Consider the following 15564-nt stretch of genomic DNA (forward strand, 5'->3'; position numbering starts at 1 on the left):
ATTATGAGGTATTGAAGAAACACCTTCTCAAAGCCTATGAATTGGTCCCGGAAGCTTACCGGCAGAAATTCCGGAATGCCAGGACGAGGGAGAGTGAGACCCACGTGGAGTTTGCCAGATTGAAAGAAACCATGTTTGATAGGTGGTGCAATTCGAAAGGAGTTGGGAAAGTCTTCGAACTATTGCGACAATTGATCCTGGTGGAGGAATTCCAACAGTGTGTCCACGAGGACATTAAAATACACCTGGAGGAAAGGAAAGTACCAAAGTTGTATGAGGCAGCGACCATGGGAGATGGCTATGCCTTAACCCACAGGATGGGGTTCCGCAACCCTAACTTCTCGCCTAGACTTAGCCAGGGGAGCTATGGTACGGCAGGGATGGAGAACGAAAATTCATGGGGGCGGCCTCGAGGGGAGGATCATTCTGATATCACGACTTCTAGAGGTCAGAAGTCAACGGTTTCCAGGCAAACGTATCCTCCGTGGACCTCGAGGCAGACCACGAGGTTCTCCACCGGGCCTACTTGCGCTTTTTGCCATAAACCAGGACACTTGATGTCCCACTGTCATGCTTTGGTAAAGGAAAATCAGAAGCGGAGTCCGACTAGTACAACTCCGAATGCGATGGCAAACGTGAGAAATCACCCGCAGAAGAGTTACCAACCATTTATTTATGAGGTGTTTGTCTCACTGGAGGGAGACTCGACTAACCCAAGACCTGTTAGGGTATTGAGGGACACAGGAGCACATCAATGCTTAATGCTTGAAGGCATTTTGCCATTGTCGGAGAGTACAGCAACTGGTGATAGTGTTCGGTTACAAGGGATCGGTGGCTGGGTTAGCGCTCCCCTTCATGTCATCAATCTAGAGTCTGATTTGGTGTCAGGACCGGTCACCCTGGGGTTGCAAGCCACTCTTCCTGTAGAGGGAGTATCAGTTGTGGTTGGGAATGATTTGGCCGGGGGTCAAGTTTCTAGTAACCTGATGGTTGTGAAAAAGTCCTATATGGGAAATAACACCTCACCAGTCAGGGATGGAGGCAAAGTTGGCAAGCTTTTTGTAGGTGGACTGAACTTCAAAACAAAGGAAGAGGTTCTGGAGTCTACCTTCAACAAATATGGACTGCTTTTGGAAGTGCTGCTGATAAAAGACAGGGAGAGCCAAAAGTCAAGAGGGTTTGGCTTTGTCACATTTGAGAACTCAAAGGATGCCAGGAATGCAGAAAAGGATCTGAATAACCAGGAGTTGGAGGGTCGGACCATAACAGTAGGGAAGGCATTTCATCGGTGTCGAGGGGGCTACAGAAGAGGACAACTTGGCGGTAGTGTTGGTGGTGGTCCAACCGTAAATATTAGGGAAGTTAGAAAGAGTTGAAGCACTGAATGCTGCGGAGCAGCCGAGCCCACATTCCTACATGGATTAACCATGAACGCCACGTTCCTAAAGGCGTCCATGTAAGGAATACTCAGCTCCGCCTCCCGGAAAAAGTGCTATCAATGGGCTTGGGTGGTTGGTTTACAAAAGTTAGCCTGCAAAGAAAGTTTTCGCTGGGGTCAAACTTTCTTTCCTGAAGGGGGGAAGTGTTACGGGTTCGGCACTCATTCTTCGTGTTGTTGTTATTATTGTGGGTCCAAGTATTGGGATTGTTGTTGTTTAAAGGAAATCCGGATCGAGACCGGAAGAGGGGGAGCGAAGAAAAGGAGGTGGGAGTAGACAGGAAAGGAGAGGTGGTGGTTGAAGCTCCGTAGCGAGCATTGTCGGAGGAGACGGTGCGGTTGAGCCTATAAAGGAAGTCCTGCCTTCAGCGTTGTGATCGCGGGGACTGTTCACATCTGCGTGTCAGATCGATGTCGACGTCGGATTCGGATGAACCCTCGTCGCATAAGTTCACCGCAAGTACAAGCCCGCCGCCATTGGGACTCGCGCGCGTTGCGCGGCGTTCGCAGAATAAGGTTGCCGCGTCTGCTGGGTTCGCCTTCCTCGGTGGGTTGTCAAGGATGTGTGTGCGCGCCAGCGGCCTTTGAAGGAGATGGTGCGGTTTGCGGCTGCACGGTGTACGTGCATGTTTGGAGCATCTTGGGAAAGCGCCCATACCACCACCATTGTGCGGGACCTGGACAACGTGATCTCAGGGTGGTTTCACTCGTCCAAGCCTCAATTGCGTTTGAGCGGCCATTGATCCGACGATCGCCGGAGCGACTCGACGTTGCCTTGGAGGAGTCCAGAGACATTGGGGGGGGGGGGGGGGGAGTGCCGTGAGTTGGGATAGAGGGATATATAAGGTGGTACCATCTCAAAATATTGTGATTGTAATTGTGAATTGATGTATTCACCGTTTATGTGTTTGGGATTGTGAATATATCCTTGTTCGTTCATAACCCTTGGTGTGGTCTCCTTAATGATGTGATTGATTTCCCCAAGGATAACATATTTCTCTGCCGGGGCTCCCCTCGAGGTTCGGAGGTCACCGAGACCAGGTAAATAGGGGAGGACCTCGTAACACATTGTAGTAAATATATTATTTTAAATAATTACTGTGCTGTATTTTAAAGCTGTTGTAAATACATTTTTAAATAATTACTGTGCTGTATTTTAACGCTGTTGTAAATACATTTTTTAAATAATTACTGTGCTGTATTTTAAAGCTGTTGTAAATACATTTTAAAAATAATTACTGTGCTGTATTTTAACACTGTTGTAAATACATTTTAAAATAATTAATGTGCTGTATTTTAACGCTGTTGTAAATACTAAAAAAAAAAAAAAAATTACTGTGTTTTATTTTAACGCTGTTGTAAATACATTTTTAAAATAATTACTGTGCTGTATTTTAACATTGTAGTAAATATATTATTTTATGTAAGTGTGCTGTATTTTAACTTCGTTGTAAATACATTATATAATAATTATTGTGCTGTATTTTAACATTGTAGTAAATATATTATTTTAAGTAATTAGTGTGCTGTATTTTAACTTTGTTGTAAATACATTTTTAATAATTACTGTGCTGTATTTTAACGTCATAGTAAATACATTATTTTTTAATAATTGAAATAACTTATCAGGTTTGGTCATGTGTTGAGGAAGGATGAAAGTGACTGGTTGAGAAGAGTGATGGAAATGAATGTAGAAGGAAGTCGAGGACGGGGAAGACCGAGAAAGACTTGGCTAAAGATGGTGGAAGAAGAAATGCGGGCAAGGGGGTTAACAAGGAGAGATGCAGAAAATAGGGCAAAATGGAGAAGATTGTCAGAGGGCCTGCAAGGCTAACCCCCGCTCTGGCAGGGAAAATGGCCTTAAAATGCATGTTGTTGTTGTTGTTGTTGTTGAAATAAGTTATCAGGTTGGCATGATGTGTTTGATTTTTTTCCTTGTCCCGGTGTGTTCATACAGGTGTAACTGAGCACGAGAATAAACCATCACAAGGATCCTTTTCTGGTCTCCTGACATGTAAGTTTTGTTAAAGTAGCTACCTGTTCATCTGTATGGTGTGTTCCGGCCTACCTTTTGAAATTTTCAGTATGGTGTGTTCCGGTTTACCTTCTGGAATTTGCAGTATTGTGTGTTCTGGCCTACCTATTGGAACTTGGATAAAGGATGCAGGACCTTCATGAGCTTTCCTTGATCTGATGGTGAAACCTTTCGATTCCAGAGATAATTGGAGTTCCTACCATATGTTTGTAAAACAAAAAAAATGAAAAAAACATTTGATGGACATCACAAACAATGGCTCTTTGGTTTTTCCTTTTTCATTTTGCTTCCATTTTGACATTTTCTCTTTTAGTTTTATTTGTCCAAATTTTGTTTTTGCAACTGTCAACTAGAAGGAGTTTTAACACCAGGTTAACTTTTAACTTTACCAGGGTAACTTTTTTTACTTTACCGGCGGAACTGTTAACTATATTGAGATAACTTTTAACTTTACTGTGGGATATGAGAGTATTTACATGCAATGAAGCAAGACTTTCACCAACTCAAAGTTAAATCATAAAATGAACATTACAAAACATTAGATTTGAAAAAAGGTATTCAGTTTGAAAGATTTATGAACAAGCAAAACAAGCATATTTAAAGTCACTCCACTTGTCAGTCATGTGATCAAACCTCATGTAAGACATGCCTGGATGACAGAATATTGAAGAAAATCAAATTGACAACATGATAGAGGAGCACAGGTGGAAAAGAGACAATTGTAGTAAGTTCAGGAATCTCCTTCAATCGAGTGGTTTATTAAAGACGATACCAAGCTCTCACAGAGCACACGGCCATCATGACGAGCCGCCATTAACCACCGAAGCCACGCCCCACAGACGTCACCACGCAGTACGTAGTACCAATCACAACATCTCCCTTTCATTGAAATTATTATGTTTGTATGCAACAAAATGCTACTAAACTAAATCAAAATAATAAACACAATCAGACACAACTTGAACCACACATAGATGGGATCTGGGGTTACTGTTATAACTCTTAACCAAAATGTAATTACTGCTCAGTATGATTAGCTAAAACAGAGAAAACACAGAATCATTCCAATCAACGCATTGTCTCTGCACCAATATTACGAGGGCTGATTTCTGGTGGTCGTTATTCACTATCACGATATCTCAATGGTTTTCGAATCACACGGCCTGATCTGGTCGAGTACGGAGAGTCCGGCCTTGTTGTCTCAGCACTCTCGTCATCCTTGGAGCTGGAGCAGCCGTTAGTTTCCATTGCTGAAGCGTCGTTGTTGAAATGTACGTGTCGAGCAGTTGGTAGACTTTGATGTGTTGGTTGGTGTCATGTATGCAGTGCAAATGTTCACCGTTGTATCCCTACACCGGGACCGGGTTGTATCCCTACGCCAGAGCTCGGATGGCGCTGCTGTGAATCGGGCCTTGATCGGCAGAGTGAATAAACGCGTACGACAATTGATCGCAGTTTGTCGAGATACTTTACATGGAAATTGCGGTGTCTCTGGCATTTTGGAACGTCAGTCTTCTCTCAGCAAGCAGGCGTCTACGAGTGCGGTCATCGGACATGCCAACCACCAGCAAATCACGAAGCATGTCATCAATCGTGTCCCCAAACTCACACAGATGTGACAGTTTTTTGAGGTGTGCAATGAAGTCTGCGATCGACTGACCTTGCTGCTGTCTGCACATGTAAAAATTAAACCGACACAGGATGACTGAAGGAGATGGGTTGCAATGTTCCTTCAAAGCGGCCTTGAGCTCTGCATACGTGAGCTCCTGGATTGTCCGAGGCCGAATCAGGTTTTTAACGAGTGTGAACGTCTCACCTCCGCAAACGGACAGGAAGACGGCCTTCATCAGGCCTTCGGTCGCAATGCCGTTCGCCTCGAAGTAGAAAGACAATCGCTCAGAATACGTGTCAAAATCCCCCTCATGAGGGTCGAATTCATCGATATGGCCGAAAGATGTCATGGTCTAGATGTTTACCTTCGTCGCCATGTAAAGTATCTCGACAAACTGCGATCAATTGTCGTACGCGTTTATTCACTCTGCCGATCAAGGCCCGATTCACAGCAGCGCCATCCGAGCTCTGGCGTAGGGATACAACCCGGTCCCGGTGTAGGGATACAATGGTGAACATTTGCACTGCATACATGACAGTTGGGTCGGTTCGTCCTTCCACTTGGCGCCACAATCGGGGGGTTGAAGTTCACGCAAGTGTGCCCTGGTTCTTCGAAGACGCGTCCCGTTAGGCGTCTGTACTATATACGAGCGGGGTTCATTACAGCGAGCCACAACTTTCCCGGGGTACCATTGGTGCGTGTCCTTGTTCAGAATCCGAACCCGATGTCCAATAGCCAATTCAGGTAATTGCGGCCCAGCCGTTCTGTTGTATTGCTTCGCCATCCGGTCTCCACGTTCCTTCAATCGTTCCTGAATTTCCAGATGCCTTTGTTGTGCAGGAACCAACAGACGACTTGGTAGGTTGGTGCGTATGGGCCGGTTGAACAGCATTTCGCTTGGACTTGGGAGGTGGGAATCTACAGGTGTGCACCTCAGGTGTTCACCTCAGGTGTTGTAGTGCAATATCTATGTCACTCCCTGATCTAATACACTTTTTGATCATGTTCTTCACTGTTGAACTTGTCTCTCAACCAATCCATTACTGCGTGGATACCTTGGTGATCTTGTCATGTGTTTTACATTCCATTTGGTACACATATCACGGTACGGCTTACCCACATATTGAGGTCCATTGTCCGATATGACCTCCAGAGGTGGGCCGAACATATTGAAACATTCAGATGTGGCCTTGGCTACTGCACTGCTCGTCGTGTATTCCATTCTCTTCACAACTGGGTAATTGGTGTAATAATCCGTCACCAAGAGGTAGGTCTGCCCGTGTAGCTCACACATATCACTGGCTACCTTTGTCCATGGTACCGCTGGTATCTCATGAGCTCTCATAGCCTCACGCCTTTGTTCTGGTTGGTTCTCTTGACATGCCTTACATGTTCTGACAGCTCTCTCAATGTCCAGATATATACTTGGCCAGTAAACACATTCGCGTGCTAGACGTTTTGTCTTTTCGATCCCCATGTGCGCCTCATGGAGCTGGTCGAGGATATCCTTACGTAGCTGCTCTGGAATTAGTACCTGTCGACCTTTGAAGAGAACACCGTCACAAATACCAATTTCATCACGGTATGGCCAGTACAGACGTAGGTCCACAGGCAGCTCTGTAATCCTAGCAGGCCACCCTCGATGAACAACCTGCTGCAATGCTCGAAAGGTTCTATCAGCCTTTCCACACTCTCTGAGTTGGTCCTGTTTCCTTGAGCTGAAATCAATGAGGTCAAAGCGATGATGATCATCTACATCATCAAGCTCAATACCATCTACACGTGTGTCCAACTGCAGTTCCTGATTGTTCTCTGGGTTCGGTAGCCTCGACAGCGTGTCTGATAGCATCATCTCACGGCCGGCCTTGTACTCCAGATCAAAATCTTAGCCTTGGATTTTCACAAGAAGGCGCTGAAGCCGTGGAGGGGCGCTTGTAAGCGGTTTGCTGATGATCATGACCAATGGTTTGTGGTCTGTGTATACCTTGAAGCGTTTCCCAAACACGTAAGTATGGAACTTCTGTATGCCAGCAACAAGGGCCAGGGTTTCTCGTTCAATGTTTGCATATGCAGACTGAGTGGGTGCCAGAGTACGTGCCGCAAAAGCAACAGGCTTGTCATCCTGCAAAAGGCATGCACCCAGTCCCTTCTGTGACGCTTCTACTTCCAAAACTGTCTCCTTGTCATGATGATAGTATGTTAGACAGGCGTCTGCATCAACACTCTGTTTCAGTTGCTCAAATGCAAACTGATGGTCTTCCTGCCTCGTGAATGGCACTCCATTCTTCAGTAAATCTCGGAGGGGTGCCACCTTATCCGCAAAGTGGGGAATATGTGGTGACAGATGTTCATCAGTCCAATGAATCGGCTCAAGTCTTCCTTATCCTACAGTGACAGCATCTTCCGGATGCCGCAGATCTTCCCAGGATCAGGGGAGATTCCTTGTTTGCTGTAGATCGAGCCGAAGAAGTTGATACGGTCGGTCTTGATGATACATTTCAAAGAGTTGAAAACCAGACCCTCTCTTCGTGCTACTTTCATCAGGTTCAGAAGATTACGATCATGCTCCTCTTCAGTTCGTCCTGATACTGCCACATCATCGGAGATACCAATACAGCCTGGTGCTTGCTCGAGTATGCGGTCCATGGCTTGCTGGATCAGATCCTGGCTGACACATAACCCAAAAGGCAATCTCTTGAAGCACCAGTGCCCAAAAGGTGTGCGGAATGTGGTCAAATCCTGGCTTTCCTCATCCAGATGCAGAGCCCAATAGCCAGCCCAAGCATCTAATATTGAGAATATCGTGGCGTCAGCAAATTCTGGGTTCAGCTCGTCTAATGTCGGTATTTTATGTGGACACCTCTTCAGCCAAGAGTTCAGGCATTTGGGATCGAGACATACTCTTAAGCTCCCATCTTTCTTTACACTATTACAGATGGAAGAGCACCAATCTGTATGATAGTCCACTTTCCTGATGATACCCTTTTTTCCATTTTCATTCGTTCCTCCTTCAACTTCCCTTTGATGTGAACACTACACTTCCTTGGTGCGTCAATCGATGCCTTTGCATCAGGCTTTAGATGAAGCCTCACCTTTCCTTTAAAATTCCCAATGCAGTCAAACCTGTCCGGGAACAGCCTTTTCAAATCATCCACGGAATTCACCTTGTAGGCCTGTTCCTCGTGGCGCATTGGTTTCACAATCCTTGATGCTGGAGGTGCAGCCTTCAGCAATGTCCTCCGTTGCCCAGCAATGCTGTTTATGGTGACGATGTTGAGCCGTTCACACGCTGGTAGTCCAAGTACTGCAGGTCCAGGTACTTCAACCACATAGAACCTGTACTTGAACCAATCTGAGTCTTTATATCGACACAAGAGCTTTAGGATTCCGTGACACTTGATCTCACTGCCATTGTAAGCAGTGAGCTTGGTCCCACCAAGTGGAGTCAGTTTTGACATCCATTTGTTTCCATACATGTCCTTCACAATACGCGTTGGCAAAGTATTCCCTGACGCACATGTATCCACTTTCAACTGCAGTTTGTATACACCTTTCGTGTCGGGGCATACAATGTTCAACAATGTGTACACTTCATCCCTCATCTCCTTCATACACAGTGCGGATACCCTGATCACATGAAACGGCTTGGTGTGTTCATATGCGTCAGTGTCACTTTCGTAACTGTCTTCATCGCCTTCAGTCAAATACCCCGACACTTCATTCACCGAGGTCCCATTATTGTTACTTCCCCGAAGCATACCTCTCAACTTGCTTCTGCTGACTCGATGGCCTCTTCCACCCATTGCAGGACGGCAGCTCCACTCGCATCCATCAGCATATCTCATGCTTCGTTTGGGATTTTCACAACAACGGGCCCAGTGTCCCAATTCACCACAATACTTACAATAATCATTGTATGCTGGGCAGTTCCGTGGTGGATGTGATAGTCCACACTTTTTGCACTTTTGTCGATGTGTCATGGCATTCACAGATGATGAAGGCCCTTCCATCATCTGGATGGCCTGCTTTCCGATTACCATTGCTTCATGCTTGCGTCCCTCACTTAAAACCAGGTCCATGTCGTACCCGACCTCCTGGTCGAGCAGATGCTTTTGAAAATCATCATGTGGGGTGCTCGCAACAATCAACTCGATAATCCGTTCCGAGAGTTCTGCTTCAGAGAAATTGCACAACCTTCCCTTCCGTCGGCATCCGTTGACGAAATCATCAATGGACTCTCCTTCTTGCTTCCCGGAATCTCATCATTTCCAACTGGTGAATCCGAAAGTTTACATGAATGTCCAACTGATCCTCGAATAATTTATCCGGATCCTTTTTATCATCCTCACTCAGAGTCGATGCATTGATCCGCCTCAGTCCTTCGTCTCCCACAGCAATCTGAATCTTGATGGCCTGTCTAGCTTCAGTATCGATGCCCTCGTCCGACCACACCAAGTTCATTCGTTGCTTGAATAACTTGAAGGTCTCCACCAGCTCCGAGCTGGACGAGTCCATTGTCGGGAACTTCGCCATGTTGTAAAAACACGGAATGTGCCGCCGTGGTAATCCGCAAACAAAAACAAGACAACCCATCTTCAAGCAGCCATCAATCATCTGGACTGGTCTCCCATCTCTACCACCTCTGACATCAACTCATCCTGGGAATTCTTCCAAAGTAAATTGCTCTCTCTCATGCACAGATTTATCCCATCTCGTCTTCAGTTGTCATACTCTTCCTCCAGTCCATGGTACACGGAATCTTGTGGTGAGGCTGTTGCCCAGAAACAACTTGCCTTCGTCTCCTGGAAAGCAAATCCAACGGAAGGAAATCTCATTTCCTTTCACAAAGCCCGAAACAAGTGTGTGTCCACCCTCAGGAGAGCCAGGAAACAATATCTCTCCGTTCTCAAGACCGAACTCTCTTATCTGTCTCCCTCTTCCAAATCCTGGTGGCGTCTGGTCAAATCTGTTTCTGGTGTTTGTTCCCCCTCCATCCCCTCCCTTACCTCAAACGGCTACACAGCTGACTCCGCACGTGAAAAAGCTGAATGCCTCAACTCTGTGTTTGCCTCTAAATCTTGTGTCCCAAACCCATCCCTCTCTGTACCCACCATACCCAGTCGTACCCAGCTGCTCCTGGACTCCGTGTCCTTTCCTCCTGACAAGGTGGAAAAGTTTCTGTCAACCCTCGACTCTGATTCTGCAACTGGACCTGACGGCATCAGCCCAGGGGTCATAAAATCCTGTTCTTCCGCTCTATCACTCCCTCTCTCTGTTCTCTTCACCCTCTCTTTTGCTCAAGGTCAACTGCCATCTGCTTGGAAATCAGCCAACATCACCGCTTTGCACAAAAAAGGTGCAAAAACAGATCCTAGCAACTACAGACCAATCAGCCTTCTCCCAATTATCAGCAAAGATATGGAATCCATCATTGCTTCGGATATGAAATCTTTCCTCTTCTCCAATGGCTTGATCTCTGATCATCAATTTGGTTTCAGACCAGGTCACTCTACTCTGGACATGCTGCTTCTGCTGTCTCAACAATGGATGGAGGTCCTCAATGCCAAACAGGAAATTAGAGCTGTCTCCCTCGACATATCACGTGCCTTCGATACGGCCTGGCACCCCGCTCTGCTCACCAAACTTTCCTCCTTTGGTATCCATGGAAATCTCTACGCATGGCTGGCGGACTTCCTCTCTAGTCGTCGTCAACGTGTGGCCCTGAATGGGTTTCTTTCATCTCCTCTTCCTGTTCAGGCTGGAGTTCCCCAAGGCAGTGTTCTGGGCCCTGTGCTTTTTCTGGTCTTCATCAATGATCTCTCTGACTCTCTTGAAAATCCTCTCTATCTCTTTGCTGATGACTCCACTCTCTGCCGCTTCATTCCTCATCCCTCAGATCGGCAGTCTGCAGCCTCCTCACTCTCTGCAGACCTGGACAAAATCACAGACTGGGTAAACAAGTGGAACATGTCTTTCAATCCTGACAAATCGCACACTCTTACGATGTCTCTCCGAAAAGACCGACTGGACAACCCTCCCATCTACTTTCTGAATAATCCTCTCCAAGAAGTTCTGTCACTCAAGCTTTTGGGTCTCACTATCTGCCATGATCTTTCCTGGGAAAACCACATTTCCAAGCTGGCCTCCAAAGCCAGTCGCCGACTGGGCATCCTCCGTCGTGCGAAGTCCTTCCTTGGCACACCTGAGCTCCTCACCGCATACAAGGCTTTCAGCCACAGCTCAATGGAGTACTGCTCTACCCTCTGGGCTGGTGCTCCTGCCCCACACCTAGCTCGTCTTCACGCTGTTGAAACCAAAGCGTTCAGAATCATTGGAATCTCCCGCGATGACGCTATCTCCGAGGGCCTTTCACTTAATCACCGCAGGCAGGTTGGTGGTCTTTCCGTCTTCTACCGACTCCTCTCTGGCCTTGCTCCCCCAGCTCTCTCTGGGCTCTGTCCCCCAAATATTCCTTCAGGTCGCACAAGATCTGCCTGCAACCCTCTTATGGTTAAACTGCCAAAATCAAGACTCTCTGCTCACCTTCACTCCTTCATTCCTCTTTTCTCCCGCCTCTGGAACAAACTCCCTCACTCTCTTCAATCCCACTCCTCCCTCCAGGTCTTTAAAACGGCTGTTCACCACCATCTCTTATCTTCCCCAATCCAAAACCTTGATCTTTTCTACCCCCGCTAATTTCACCCCAAATCCACTTTTTTTAGGTGACTTTTGACTTCTTTCCTGGAAGTCCTTGGTGTCCTTGTGTTTTATACCTATCATGCCTCCCCCCAGGCCCTCTCCCTCCAAAAACATCTCCCGATGTCCCTGCTCTCAAATGTTGTGTTTGTGTGCTTCCTCCCCTTCTCTCCCCATCTTGTCGACCGCTCCCCTTTTTATATACTTTGTTTGCTTGTTTGTTTGATTTGTTTGTTTGATAAATGTTAGCTCTTTCACGAGCCTCGACTCTGTATACAAAAAAACCCAAAAAAAAAACTGCTTGTTGATCTTCACGATCCCGCACTGCCACCATGTAGTAAGTTCAGGACACTCCTTCAATCAAGCGGTTTATTAAAGACGATACCAAGCTCTCACAGAGCACATGGCCATCATGACGAGCCTCCATCAACCACCGAAGCCACACCCCACAGACGTCACTACGCAGTACGTAGTTCCAATCACAACAACAATCAGACAAATAAGGGAAAAGTGCAGGTAGAGAAAGCTGCCAGGTGAAGCGAGAAGAAAAATACATAAAATTTCATAGCCCCCACTGTGGTTTTAGTTACTTTGCGGCACGGAGTTAAATGCTGTCAGTCGGCCATCATTGGTCAAATGATAAATAAATAAAATTCTGCCTATGTATACCCATGTATTGTCTTTGTGCCAAGTTTGAAGAAGATCGATCAATGCATGTCTGAGAAATCGATGGGGACACGTTTAAGTAACAAAATTGCTGCCAGTCGGCCATTTTGGAACTGATCTTGAAAGAAAAATGACACGCATATGTAAGCCATCATTCGTTACCTGTGTGCCAAGATTGAACAAGATTGGTAAATGCATTTCCGAGAAATGGTTGAGGATGTGGTCAATATGGGGTTTTTTTTTACAACTAAAATGGCTGCCAATGTACCAGTCGGCCATATTTGATCTCATTGCGAAATATAATCATGTGCATATGTATACCATCATGTATTGTCTGTTTGCCAAGTATGAACAAAATCGGTCCATACATCTCCGAGATATGGTTGTGGATGCACAGGCGGACGGAGGGACAAGACCAAATCCATAAGCCCCTGTTTCAGATCAAGTCCACCGGGGGATAATAAAGGGCAAGATTATTGAGAATAGAACATAAAGGATTGTTGCTATTGGTAACCCGAAGATGCATTAGGGACTAAAACTTTACCGCAGATTTATTACCCGCGCCTAGGAAGCGAAAAGCGGTATTAGCGGAAAAGTATTACCCGCTCCTATACCCTATCCTGCCTCCTCCCTCTTCCCACCCAATCCATGATGTGGAATTTCCATGGGTCCCTGCTAGTAAAGAAATATTGACCGATGTACAAATAATATTCCAAATTGTTTTTGTTTTATGAAGAATAAAGAATTCAAGTCTCCTGCATTGTTGTATGATTCCATTCTCAAAAGTGAAAAGCATAAAATAATTCTTATATTCCTGGCTGCAGGTTCCAACTCAACACTGCATCCGAGGCCAAGTAAGCCGAAATCACCTGTAAAATCTCTTGGATCAAGAGAACAGCTGTTAGAGACAACCAAGGACCAGTGTGCAGAAATACATTTCTCTGAGGAGGTAGTCGCACAGGACTTACCTGAATCCGCAGAGAGGGCAGCGACAAGGTAAAAGCAAATCAGCTGGTCCTGCTATAATGGTCGTCGTGAATTTTTTGGTGATATTTTTCCTTTTCCCATGGTGAATGAAGCAGTTTGCATGATTTCCCAGCTATAATAATTCGATGCACTCCTAAGAATATTCTCTTTACATTATTTTACTTTAAGTACTTGAATAAACATCGGATCCAATTTGAATTGGCATGAGAAGGAATTGAAAGTGGTGGTAAAGCGAGTGGTGGTTTCTTGAAATTGAAACTGTCAATACATGACTCATAAAATGAGGTAACTCTCCCCAGATTGCCCAATGTGCATGCACAGAAACGCCCAGTGATGACGTCGATCGGAGCGGCCTGAACGTCTTTCTTTCCTCCCGGATACGGATTGTAGAATGAAACAACTAAAAAAACTTTCAAAGAAATCGAAAGTAGTTGTAAACGTACCTGCGACAAAGGGGTGTGCCGCTGCACAATGAAACAGTTGGAGAACTTCCTTATCAACTCATCACTTCATTTGAGAAGCCGCTTCCGATTTTGCCGGCAAGGTTGCATTTTTCCCAAGATCTCCATGCTCTCCACACTATCAAAGTTAAGTAATTGTTCCCGTTTGTATTTTTGTCAAAACTGTATTTTTATTTAACGGTGTGTGTACCTACTGTGTGTCTCTAGGAAGATCTCGGTGTAAATTGTGCATACCTGTATAAAATCGTCAGTTATTTCCTGCCATGTTTATGAAGCCTGGTAATTTAAGTTTCCTACCTTGAGGCCTTGTTGTCTTCTCAGCGGTCGCTTGTGGTCCATTTACTTTTGTTATCTCTGTTTTTCCCAGTCTTCTTTTCACTCCATACTGTCCCGGACATCTTACCCTTTTGTTTAAAATCTTAATTTAAAAAAAAAATTCCCTTCTTTGTTCTTATTCGTTCGTTCGATCTTCGACCATATGTTTTAGCCCCATTTCCCCACGTAGTTTTCACGGTTTAGTTTTAAAATGTTTCAACTTTCCCCTGAAGTGGTGTATTCTGTTGTATATTATAAAACATTTTTCTTCTTCCTCTTTAAAAGGTTGCTTTCGACTTGCTCACCAAATCTCTTCATTTCAAATACAAATTCCATCTCTTACAATTCTTCCTTCCTACATTCCCTAAACTCACCTGCATGCCACCCCTCCCTCCTCCAACGTTTTCAAATGGATCTCTGACTCAAAAATCACAAGAAACTCATTTTGGAGTCAATGTTTGTTTCCCATTAATCAACCAACACTTTCTAAAATCCAAACTCACCCCTCCCTTCCTAATCTCCCCCATCACCCATCCCTTACAAATCTCCCCCCTTTCCCCTTCCCTCCGAAACTCCCCCCTCCCCTCCAAAACTCCCTCCTCGACCCTCCCCTCCTAAACTCTCCCCTTGCCCCTCCCCTCCTAAACTCCCCCCTTGCCCCTCCCCTCCTAAACTCCTCCCTCACCTTCTCCTCCCAAACTCCCCTATCACCCCTCCCCTTAAAATCTCCCCACCCACCTTTTTTTTCTCCAATTCTCCCATCTCACCCCTCCTCCTGAAAGCATCCTCCCCGCTTCTTCTCCCTTCCAACTCTCACCTCCACCATCTCCCCCAACCTTTTCCTTGCTCTGCCCCCCCCTCAAACAACACCTCACTGTGACTCAACCAATCACCATGAAACCTTTTGTCCTCCTCATCCTTCCCTTTCTCCTAGCTATTCTGAAATCGCTGACACACCTTCAACAGTTCTGCCTACCTCTTCCACATCTTACCCTACCCCCCCCCCTGCCCCCTGTTCTGTATTCGATGCTGCCCCTTCCTCCTCATTAATGGTATGGACCTCAAACATCCGGGGCCTTCGCTCAAACTTGACTGATCTCTCCATACAGGTTGCTTCTGACAAACCAGGCTTGATCTGTTTAACAGAAACTTTCCTCCTTCATGATGCTCTGATTCCTTAATATCTCTCCCGGGTTACTCCCTCCTCCGGTATGATAGACCTGAGCCTCGTCCTGGTGGTGGGGTGGCTATCTTAATCAAAAACTCTCTTCCTCACTCTCCCTGCACTGCCCTCTCTCCATCTCACCCCCAGGTGTATCTCTGTCTACGGCTTTCCCTTCGCTCCCACCTTTTG

At 45.8% G+C, this 15564-nt stretch overlaps 1 long non-coding RNA gene across 1 annotated transcript in view; it reads left to right on the forward strand.

Annotated features, from left to right (window-relative positions):
- The window catches only part of LOC137430688 (uncharacterized), a 53798-nt gene extending 40419 nt beyond the window's left edge, over positions 1-13379 (forward strand). Inside the window, exons 2-3 of the long non-coding RNA XR_010985157.2 lie at positions 3396-3452; positions 13272-13379. This is a non-coding gene — a long non-coding RNA (uncharacterized LOC137430688). The remainder of the gene's footprint in view (positions 1-3395; positions 3453-13271) is intronic.
- Positions 13380-15564: the final 2185 nt, after the last annotated feature.

Source organism: Myxine glutinosa, chromosome 7 (genome assembly GCF_964187855.1).
Source record: "Myxine glutinosa chromosome 7, kmMyxGlut1.1, whole genome shotgun sequence".
In the NCBI taxonomy this organism is placed as follows: Eukaryota; Metazoa; Chordata; class Myxini; order Myxiniformes; family Myxinidae; genus Myxine; species Myxine glutinosa.